General features: G+C 39.6%; 1 pseudogene; it reads left to right on the forward strand.

The window, feature by feature from the left end:
- Positions 1–413: 413 nt before the first annotated feature.
- LOC114768604 (myosin heavy chain, fast skeletal muscle-like) lies at positions 414–10,828 on the forward strand (annotated as a pseudogene).
- Positions 10,829–11,520: the final 692 nt, after the last annotated feature.

An 11,520-nucleotide genomic window follows, 5' to 3' on the forward strand; every position in this document is an offset into this window, starting at 1 on the left:
TCAGTGGGAAATTTTGTTGTGTTAGGGTAAAGCAATGCCATGATATGTGTAGAGAAAGATACTCTGTGTTCCTTTTGTTCTGTGAGCAACAAAACAATATTGATTTCCATCTGTAGACTTTTACTTTCAGATCATTCAGTAGTTTACAGTGTTGGCAAAGACCAACCCCCAGTTCTTCTAGCACAAGTCTACATATCAACATGAACATTATTGTCACTTTTCCTATTTAATCGTTGTTATTTGTGTGTTTTACAGTTTTAGCTGTAGGACTTTTATAGAAGTTTATCCCAACAGATAACAACAACAATCTGCACAAATACAAAAGAGTATGACAATAGCTGCATGGATCCCTAATCAATCAGTATTGAATTTATAATCAACAGTAAGGTGTTATCATGAGTACAGATGCGGAGATGGAGTGTTTTGGCCCGGCAGCCATTTATCTCCGGAAGCCAGAAAAAGAGAGGATTGAGTCACAGACTGCACCCTTTGATGCCAAAACAGCCTACTTTGTAGCTGAACCTGCAGAGATGTATCTCAAGGGTGTTCTCCAGAGTAGAGAAGGTGGCAAAGCCACCGTCAAAACTCTGTGTGGCAAGGTGGGTGAAAGCTTTTGAATATTTGTGTTTAAATAAAGAGATAAATTCTATTAATCATTGGAATATGCATGCCTACACGTAAACTGCATCTTCATTTTTAAACATAATAAATTGTTTAACTGTATAAAATAATACTATAACCACAGAAATACTGCTACAATTGTGATGGTGAAAACATTTGTTTTCACAGACCATTTCTGTGAAGGAGGATGATATCCATCCCATGAATCCACCAAAGTTTGATAAAATTGAGGACATGGCAATGATGACCCACCTGAATGAGCCTGCTGTGCTGTACAACCTCAAAGAGCGTTATGCAGCATGGATGATCTACGTAAGTTATGGCATAAAGAACAAAAAAGAGATATTCATGTAAAACAGATAATTTATTATGTCCTTATTCTTGTTTCAGACCTACTCTGGACTCTTCTGTGTCACTGTGAACCCATACAAGTGGCTCCCAGTGTATGATGCTATAGTTGTTGCAGGGTACAGGGGCAAGAAGAGAATTGAAGCTCCTCCTCAAATCTTCTCCATCTCTGATAATGCCTATCAGTTCATGCTTACAGGTCTGTAAAACTATGTGTGTGTTAGTGTGAGAATGAATAAATACATTTTAAAAACAAGGTATTATATAACATAGAAATAAATGTAATACTCTGGCTTCCTCTTTATTTTTAGATCGTGAAAATCAGTCCGTCTTGATTACGTAAGGTTTAAAAAATAATATATACTTTAAAAAATGTATAGTAGCATACACACTTATACTGAAAAAATGCTTCTGGATGATCATGCAACAAACACATGGCACAATATCTGTGTCCCCAGTGGAGAATCTGGTGCTGGAAAGACTGTAAACACCAAGCGTGTCATTCAGTACTTTGCAACAATTGCAGTAGCTGGGGCAAAGAAATCTGAAGCAGTTCCTGGTAAAATTCAGGTAAGGACGATGAGTATAAGTGAAGAGCATGACTGAACTTTTTTCTACTAAAAATATTTTCATCACTAGGGATCTCTGGAGGACCAGATCATTGCTGCCAACCCTCTATTGGAGGCTTATGGTAATGCAAAGACCATCAGGAATGACAACTCGTCCCGTTTTGTAAGTGTTTTGTTTGCTGAATTCAAAACCAAAAATTAAGGGACAAATTGCACTAATGTGATATTTTGTTCTTTTCTCAAACGTAACATTCAGGGTAAATTCATCAGAATCCATTTTGGACAAACTGGCAAACTGGCTTCTGCTGATATTGAAACTTGTAAGTTCAGTTCCAGCAGCTCTACACGAGATGGTGGTATTTGGCAACCAATTATGTTTTATTAAAATGTGTAGATCTGCTGGAAAAGTCAAGAGTAACCACATCTTCTACCAGCTCATGACTGGACACAAGCCTGAGCTGCTTGGTATGTTGTGTGACAAATAAAAGTTCATATTATTCATTGGTACATTTAAGTGTCCAAATGTTCATTATAAATTTTTATTTTAAATTTTAGAGGCTCTTCTAATCACCACAAATCCTTATGATTTCCCTATGATCAGTCAGGGTGAAATCACAGTCAAGAGCATTGATGATGTGGAGGAGCTCATTGCTATGGATGTGAGATATCAATGTGTTACATAAAATGATTAATTACAGGGATTAGAAAGATGTAATCTAACTTCTTTGGACTATAAAATGTTATTAAATGGAAAATCAATTTTTATAGACTGCAATTGATATATTGGGCTTCACTGCTGAAGAAAAGATGGGCATATACAAACTGACTGGTGCTGTGATACATCATGGGAACATGAAGTTCAAGCAGAAGCAGAGAGAGGAGCAAGCTGAACCTGATGGCACTGAGGGTAATGAGCTACTATATATCAAATGTTATGTTGCATTGTTCAAAATGTATTCCAATGAATTGGTGGTAGTGGGTGGTAGTGGCCTAGTGGGTAAGACACTCGCCTGTGAACCAGGAGACCCAGGTTCAATTCCCACTTACTACCATTGTGTCCCTGAGCAAGACACTTAACCCTAAGTTGCTCAAGGGGGACTGTCCCTGTAACTACTGATTGTAAGTCGCTCTGGATAAGGGCATCTGATAAATGCTGTAAATGTAAATGTAAATTAATTGCATATGTGTTGTTTCTTACATTTGCTTATTTATTAGAATGGACTAAATGTGAATCCAAATTTTATTATCTTAGTGGCTGATAAAATTGCCTACCTCATGGGCCTGAACTCTGCTGACATGCTTAAGGCTCTCTGCTACCCCAGAGTGAAGGTCAGAAATGAATTTGTGACCAAGGGACAAACTGTTCCACAGGTAAGATTCAGCAGTTACTAAAAAAATGCACCAAACTTTCTTTACAACTATGAATCACAAATGTGTGTCTTCAAAACTAGGTCAACAATGCTGTGTCAGCTCTTTGCAAGCCTGTCTATGAGAAGATGTTCTTGTGGATGGTCGTCCGTATCAATGAGATGTTGGACACTAAGCAGCCCAGACAATTCTTCATTGGTGTGCTGGACATTGCTGGATTTGAGATCTTTGATGTGAGTGTCTCAGCAATTAACAGTCTTCTATACATTAAAGTCTGTTTTGAATTATCATTAATTCTCTTTTTTCAAAATAGTTCAACAGCCTGGAACAGCTGTGTATCAACTTCGCCAATGAGAAACTGCAACAGTTCTTCAACCACACCATGTTTGTTCTGGAGCAAGAGGAGTACAAGAAGGAAGGAATTGAATGGGAGTTCATTGACTTTGGAATGGACTTGGCTGCCTGCATTGAGCTTATTGAGAAGGTAAGATGGATGGAGTAGAGTGAACATTCTATATTAAAACACAGAATAAAGACAATCTATAAAGTCTGAAATTGTCCACAGCCAATGGGCATCTTCTCCATCCTTGAAGAGGAGTGTATGTTCCCTAAGGCCACAGACACCTCCTTCAAGAATAAGCTGTATGACCAGCACCTTGGAAAATGCAATGCTTTCCAGAAGCCCAAGCCAGCCAAAGGCAAGGCAGAAGCTCACTTCTCCCTGGTGCACTATGCTGGTACTGTGGACTACAACATCATGGGCTGGCTGGACAAGAACAAGGACCCCCTGAATGACTCTGTTGTGCAGCTCTATCAGAAGTCAGCAAATAAGTTGTTGGCTTTCCTGTACGCATCACAAGCAAGCACTGAGGGTAATTTAGATACATTTGTAGCTGGTCTATTATTAATATATAGCCACATGGTCAAATAACACATTTGATTAATGATTGGTTTTCTTTTAATCAGCTGAGGGCAGTGGCAAAAAGGGTGGGAAGAAAAAGGGTGGTTCATTCCAGACAGTATCTGCTCTCTTCAGGGTATGGAATTCTATTTTTTTCTTGACATGACAGCCTATTACGCAGTTGTTTATAAAACTAAGATATTTATTACTTATTTTAATGAATACAGGAGAACTTGGGAAAGCTGATGACCAACTTGAGGAGCACTCATCCTCGTTTTGTGCGCTGTTTGATTCCTAATGAATCCAAGACTCCAGGTAGGTAAATTTGGCAGGAAAAACATTAATAAATGTTAATTTGTTAAATGTTAATTGCTGAGTCACTCACATCAAAGATCTCAAATCCAGCAATGTCCAGCACACCAATGAAGAATTGTCTGGGCTGCTTAGTGTCCAACATCTCATTGATACGGACGACCATCCACAAGAACATCTTCTCATAGACAGACTTGCAAAGAGCTGACACAGCATTGTTGACCTAGTTTTGTCATTATAGGGAGTTTTGTCTAGAATTCTCAGGGGAAAAAAAACTATTTTGGAATAAGGATGTAACACAACAAAATGTGGAAAAAGTGATGGACTGGAATTCTTTCGGCATGTACTATATATGTTTTCATCATCCAGGTCTGATGGAGAACTTCCTGGTCATTCACCAGCTGAGGTGTAATGGTGTGCTAGAGTGTATCAGAATCTGCAGAAAGGGCTTTCCCAGCAGAATCCTCTATGGTGACTTCAAGCAGAGGTATAAACATATTCAATAGTGTTTCATGGAAGCTGAAAGATTTGAATATTTTAGAAAAACATGTTAGGGGCAGTGGTGGCCTAGCGGATGGAAACAGACTCGTAATCAGAAGCTTGCCATATTGAATCCCGAACCACAAACGTGCCACTGATGTGCCACTGAGCAAAGCGCCGTCCCCCCACACTGCTCACCGGGTGCCTTTCATGGTGACCCACTGCTCACTAAGGGTGATGAGCAAAGGATACATTTCATTGTGACACTGTGTGCTGTGTTTCATAATGACAATCACTTCACTTTCAATTATATATTTTTTAATGTTACAGATACAAAGTCCTGAATGCCAGTGTCATCCCTGAAGGACAGTTCATTGACAACAAGAAGGCTTCAGAAAAACTTTTGGGCTCTATTGATGTTGACCACACCCAATACAAGTTTGGACACACCAAGGTAACAGAATATATAGAAAGAACTTGTACTATACATGTAAACTTAAGCAATTGAGCTACTATGCAGGTGTTCTTCAAAGCCGGCCTGCTGGGTACTCTTGAGGAAATGCGAGATGAGAAACTGGCTACATTGGTCACAATGACTCAAGCTCTGTGCCGTGGCTTCCTGATGAGGAAAGAGTTTGTCAAGATGATGGAAAGGAGGTACTTAACTCAATAAAATATGACTCAATAACCATGATTGATATTTCACACTTCTCAGCCATGACAATAAATGCTTCATTACACGTTGAACAGAGAGTCCATCTACAGCATTCAATACAACATTCGCTCATTCATGAATGTCAAACACTGGCCATGGATGAAGCTGTACTGCAAAATCAAGCCTCTTCTGAAGAGTGCTGAAACTGAGAAGGAAATGGCTGCAATGAAGGAGAACTATGAGAAAATGAAGGAGGACTTGGCCAAAGCTCTAGCAAAGAAGAAAGAGCTTGAAGAGAAGATGGTCGGTTTGATGCATGAGAAAAATGACCTGCAGTTGGCTGTGGCATCTGTAAGTTCTTCAAACTGTTTTTCATCAAACAGTAAGTGAACTATAAAAAATTTATTACAATACCACACATCCCAATATCAGGAATCTGAGGGCCTTGCTGATGCTGAAGAGAGATGCGAGGGTCTGATTAAGAGCAAGATCCAGCTTGAAGCCAAACTCAAAGAGACTACTGACAGGCTGGAGGATGAAGAGGAAATCAATGCTGAGCTGACAGCCAAGAAGCAAAAGCTGGAAGACGAGTGCTCTGAGCTGAAGAAAGACATTGATGACTTGGAGCTCACACTGGCTAAAGTGGAGAAGGAGAAACATGCAACGGAAAACAAGGTTTTTGTTTTTTAATTGTTTTATTTTTCTGTTACCCAAATGTACAAAAGCGTTGATGCCAATTGTGTTTTCAGGTTAAAAACCCGACAGAGGAGATGGCCTCTCAGGATGAGAGCATTGCCAAATTAACCAAAGAGAAGAAAGCTCTCCAAGAGGCACACCAGCAGACTCTTGATGATCTCCAAGCAGAGGAAGACTGACCAAAAGACTCTGACCAAAGCAAAGACCAAACTGGAGCAGCAAGTTGATGATGTAAGTAAAAAAGTGAAACATGTGAATCTTCTTTACCCCTATTTGTTACTTTGAAATTATGAGATATTTGCCAGGATGAGGGATCACAGAAAACACACAATCCATGAGCTGGTTTCATGTGGTGCTTGCCCATTTATCAATATGTGGATAATTCCTGACAAAAGCCAATATGCATGAACTGTATTTGCCTGTGACAGCTGGAGGGCTCTCTCGAACAAGAGAAGAAGCTCCGCATGGACCTAGAGAGAGCCAAGAGAAAGCTTGAAGGTGACCTGAAACTGACCCAGAAGTCAATCATGGACCTGGAGAATGACAAGCAACAGTCTGAGGAAAAGATCAAGAAGTAAGGAATAGAGAGCACATTCCACAATTCTTTTATACAAATTCATCCCAACTGAATTTTGCAATTGATTTAGAGTGTATCCACCAAACATGAAGATGATTTAATTTAAACTCTCCCACACAGAAAAGACTTTGAGATAAGCCAGCTTCTCAGCAAGATTGAGGATGAGCAGTCATTAGGAGCCCAGCTGCAGAAGAAAATTAAAGAACTCCAGGTGATCTCTTGTTTCTATGAACATTTTGATATTCATTGTATTTTTAAATTACAACACTTTACATCAAGAATTATTTCATCTCTGTCAGGCTCGCATTGAGGAGCTGGAAGAGGAAATTGAAGCTGAACGTGCTGCTCGGGCTAAGGTCGAGAAGCAGATAGCTGATATCTCCAGGGAACTTGAGGAGATCAGTGAGAGTCTTGAGGAAGCTGGTGGAGCCACCGCTGCTCAGATTGAGATGAACAAGAAGCGTGAGGCCGAGTTCCAGAAGCTGCGTCGTGATCTTGAAGAATCTACCCTACAACATGAAGCTACTGCTGCAGCTCTGCGCAAGAAGCAGGCCAACACTGTAGCAGAGCTGGGAGAGCAAATCGACAACCTTCAGCATGTCAAGCAGAAGCTGGAGAAGGAGAAGAGTGAATACAAGATGGAAATTGATGACCTATCCAGCAACATAGAGGCTGTTGCCAAATCAAAGGTTAGTGTTAAGCAAAATAGGCTAAATAAAACATAACATGACATAAATTCAGAAATTCTAAAGTAAAATATTCTTAGGCAAATCTGGAGAAAATGTGCCGCACCCTTGAGGACCAACTGAGTGAACTGAAGAGTAAGAACGAGGAAAATATTCGCCAGCTGAATGACTTGAATGCACAGAAAGCAAGACTTCAAACGGAAAATGGTGAGAAAACAACAGAGATGTAGGGGTTAAGTAACTGTATTTTTATAATACTGTATCAGGTAATGGAAATTAATCCCATATCTGAGCTTGAATATTAGGAAATGTAACAAACTAACATGCTAAATGTAGTTTTCGCAACGATAACACTTGTTTGTGTTAAAAAGGTGAATTTAGTCGCCAGCTTGAAGAGAAAGAAGCTTTTGTGTCCCAGCTGACCAGAGGTAAACAAGCTTACACACAACAGATTGAGGAGCTCAAGAGACACATTGAAGAGGAAGTCAAGGTAAAACCATCATAATATATTATACATTATGAATTTCTCTATGCAAATACTCTTCAATTTGCAATGTTGCTATTAGGGCAAGAATGCTCTGGCTCATGCTGTCCAATCAGCTCGCCATGACTGTGACCTGCTCAGAGAGCAGTTTGAAGAGGAACAAGAGGCCAAAGCTGAGCTGCAGCGTGGAATGTCCAAGGCCAACAGTGAGGTGGCTCAGTGGAGAACCAAATATGAAACTGATGCCATCCAGCGCACTGAGGAGCTTGAAGAATCCAAGTAATACAACATTTCTCATCCAAGACCTTATCTAATTAAAGTAATTAGAGTAGTAACCAATTTTTAAAATCAAATTACTCCTCAGCGTCTACAGGAGGCTGAAGAGTCCATTGAGGCTGTGAACTCCAAGTGTGCCTCTCTGGAGAAGACCAAGCAGAGACTGCAGGGTGAAGTGGAGGACCTCATGATTGATGTGGAGAGGGCAAATGCTCTGGTAGCCAACCTTGATAAGAAGCAGAGGAACTTTGACAAGGTGATCAGTGATGGAGTTAATTCTATATTGATTCAGTTATGAGCAAGTCTAAACCGGACATAATGGCATCTACAATATTACATCTGTCATTTCAGGTATTGGCAGAGCTGGAAGGGGCTCAGAAAGAGGCTCGATCTCTCAGCACAGAGCTCTTCAAGATGAAGAATTCCTATGAAGAATCTCTGGATCAGCTGGAGATACTGAAGAGGGAGAACAAGAACCTGCAGCGTATGTCTCAATGACACACAGACACTTTTTCAAAAGCATTGAAAAGAAAACATCTATATTGTTTATTATTGTCCATTTTAGAGGAGATCTCAGACCTGACTGAGCAGATTGGTGAGACTGGAAAGACCATTCATGAGCTGGAGAAGGCAAAGAAGACAGTGGAGACTGAGAAATCAGACATTGGAGGCATTGGAGACATTGGAGGAAGCAGAAGTAATTTGGTGTTCAATTAACATAAACACACAATCGAATGTCATAATGTCAGTTATGTTTCAATTAATTAATATGTTTAATCTTCAGGGCACCCTTGAACATGAGGAATCCAAGATTCTTCGTGTTCAGCTTGAACTGAACCAGGTCAAAGGTGAAGTTGACAGGAAGCTGGGTGAGAAGGATGAGGAGATGGAGCAGATCAAGAGGAACAGCCAGAGGGTGATAGACTCCATGCAGAGCACTCTGGACTCTGAGGTCAGGAGCAGGAATGATGCCCTCAGAGTCAAGAAGAAGATGGAGGGAGATCTCAATGAGTTGGAGATTCAGCTCAGCCATGCCAACCGCCAAGCAGCTGAAGCCCAGAAACAACTTAGAAATGTCCAGGGACAGCTGAAGGTCAGCTGAATTTTTCGAATCATTTATATGATGATGTACTTGAGACCATACTATCATTGTAAACCTATTATTTCATGCTAGGATGCCCAACTGCACCTTGATGAAGCTGTCAGAGGACAAGAAGACATGAAGGAGCAGGTTGCCATGGTGGAGCGCAGGAATAACTTGATGCTGTCTGAGATTGAGGAGCTGAGAGCTGCTCTGGAACAGACAGAGAGAGGCCGCAAAGTGGCTGAGCAGGAACTGGTAGATGCTAGTGAGCGTGTAGGACTGCTGCACTCCCAGGTGAAGCCTTGGTTACATTTTTTTACTTCCCTGAACTGATATCAACTTGAACTTTTATATGACCGTGTATTCTTTAATCTATTCCACATAATTCAGAATACAAGCCTCATTAACACCAAGAAGAAGCTGGAAGGTGACCTTGTCCAAATCCAGGGAGAAGTAGATGATGCCATACAGGAGGCCAGGAATGCAGAAGAAAAGGCAAAGAAGGCAATCATAGATGTAAGTAAATTCATTTAAATAATACTAAATAACATTAAGGTTAGATTGAATCAAAATCAACATCATTATGATTGGAAAAATATCTGGATATTTTAGGCTGCCATGATGGCAGAGGAACTAAAAAAGGAGCAGGACACCAGTGCTCACCTGGAGAGGATGAAGAAGAACCTGGAGGTCACAGTGAAGGATCTACAGCACCGCCTGGATGAGGCTGAGAATCTGGCCATGAAGGGCGGAAAGAAACAGCTTCAGAAACTGGAGTCTAGGGTAAGAAAACTATTTAAAATTGTATTAGAAGATCTCACATGAGCAATTGTAAATTAATGCTTGACAGATTTTAAAGACAATTTAGAATAATTATAGCAATGCTGTAAAATGTAAAATTCTTTATGTTATACAACTGTAACTCCTCTTTGAGGTACGTGAGCTAGAAGGTGAAGTTGAAGGTGAGCAGAAACGTGGATCTGATGCTGTTAAAGGTGTCCGCAAATATGAGAGGAGAGTGAAGGAGCTCACCTACCAGGTAAATAATCACATAATCATAATGAAATTAATGATAATACAATTCCAGTTTTAAATATGACGTCTCTCTGTAGACTGAGGAGGATAAGAAGAACATCAACAGGCTACAGGATCTGGTGGATAAACTGCAGCTTAAAGTGAATGCCTATGAAGAAGCTGTAAGTATATACACAGTATATTTCTGTTTAATATTTCTGGATATTTGTTGTATGATATTTCAAATTCTTATGGTAACAATCAGTTGATGCTGGCTAATTCTAGGATCATATATATTATAGGATTTCACAAGGGTACACACTCATTTTAAATTCCAGGTTCTAGCAAAAAAAAAAAGGAACACGGTGCATATTTACATATTTTATGTGACCTAATGTTTCGGGATTGGTGGGATTTGTTATTTTGTACAGATTATAGGTCACAATAAAGGTTTGAAATGATTTATTATATATAACAGAACACTGGCATTTTATGGGAGTATAAACCTTTTTATTTTGATCTGTTAACTTTAATTAATATTTAATACACTTTTACTTTGTGATTTCATTTTTGTTAACAGGAGGAACAAGCCAACACCCACCTGTGCAGGTTCAGGAAGGTGCAGCATGATCTGGAAGAAGCTCAGGAACGTGCTGACATTGCTGAGTCCCAGGTCAACAAGCTGAGAGCCAAGAGCCAGGAGGCTGGAAAGGTAAAGCAGCCCCAACCACAATTAATAATGTTAAAATACATTTAACATGTATTAACATTTATTGTCAGGTTGAATATTATAGCTGTTTTACATCAATCATTGTTTTCTCTAGGCAAAGGATGAGGAATGAGAACAGAATTGCCATGGATCACAAAAATAGAAATTCATAGAATATGAATTGATTATGAATTAAAATAAAGAGCCTGATTATTTTCCCCAAAGTTGCATTCCTGTTGTTTCTTAAATTTATTTACCTAGTTTTTAGCATCACTGATCACCAAGGGTGATGGGTTAAAAAAAGAGGACATATTTTGTTGTGTGCACCGTGTGCTGTGCTGTTTCACAATGAAAATCACTTCACTTTCACTGTGGGGATGCATGTGACTGTGTTCTTCTTGATGTTAGTTCCAATCCTCCTGCTGGACACCAACCTCACATGACAAAATACCTTCATCAACTAACGTTTTTGACTTGATGAACACGAGACGAGACGTAAATGCTTGTCGTGATCATAACTAAAATGAAATATATAATAATGTTGTTGATGAATAATACACAGTTGTGGCATTAATTTGATTTCTGGATCATTCTGATGTGTGAACAGATGAGTGGGAGAAAATAACAAAGCAGTCTTTGGATGCACTTTCTTTACAATGAAGTGAAAAATAAAACAGAACCGAAGAAATCAGTGTCTTCTGTCCCTGTAATGGATGTAGTGTACTCTTGAGTCTATAAGA

Source organism: Denticeps clupeoides, chromosome 2 (assembly GCF_900700375.1).
Source record: "Denticeps clupeoides chromosome 2, fDenClu1.1, whole genome shotgun sequence".
Classification (NCBI taxonomy): Eukaryota; Metazoa; Chordata; class Actinopteri; order Clupeiformes; family Denticipitidae; genus Denticeps; species Denticeps clupeoides.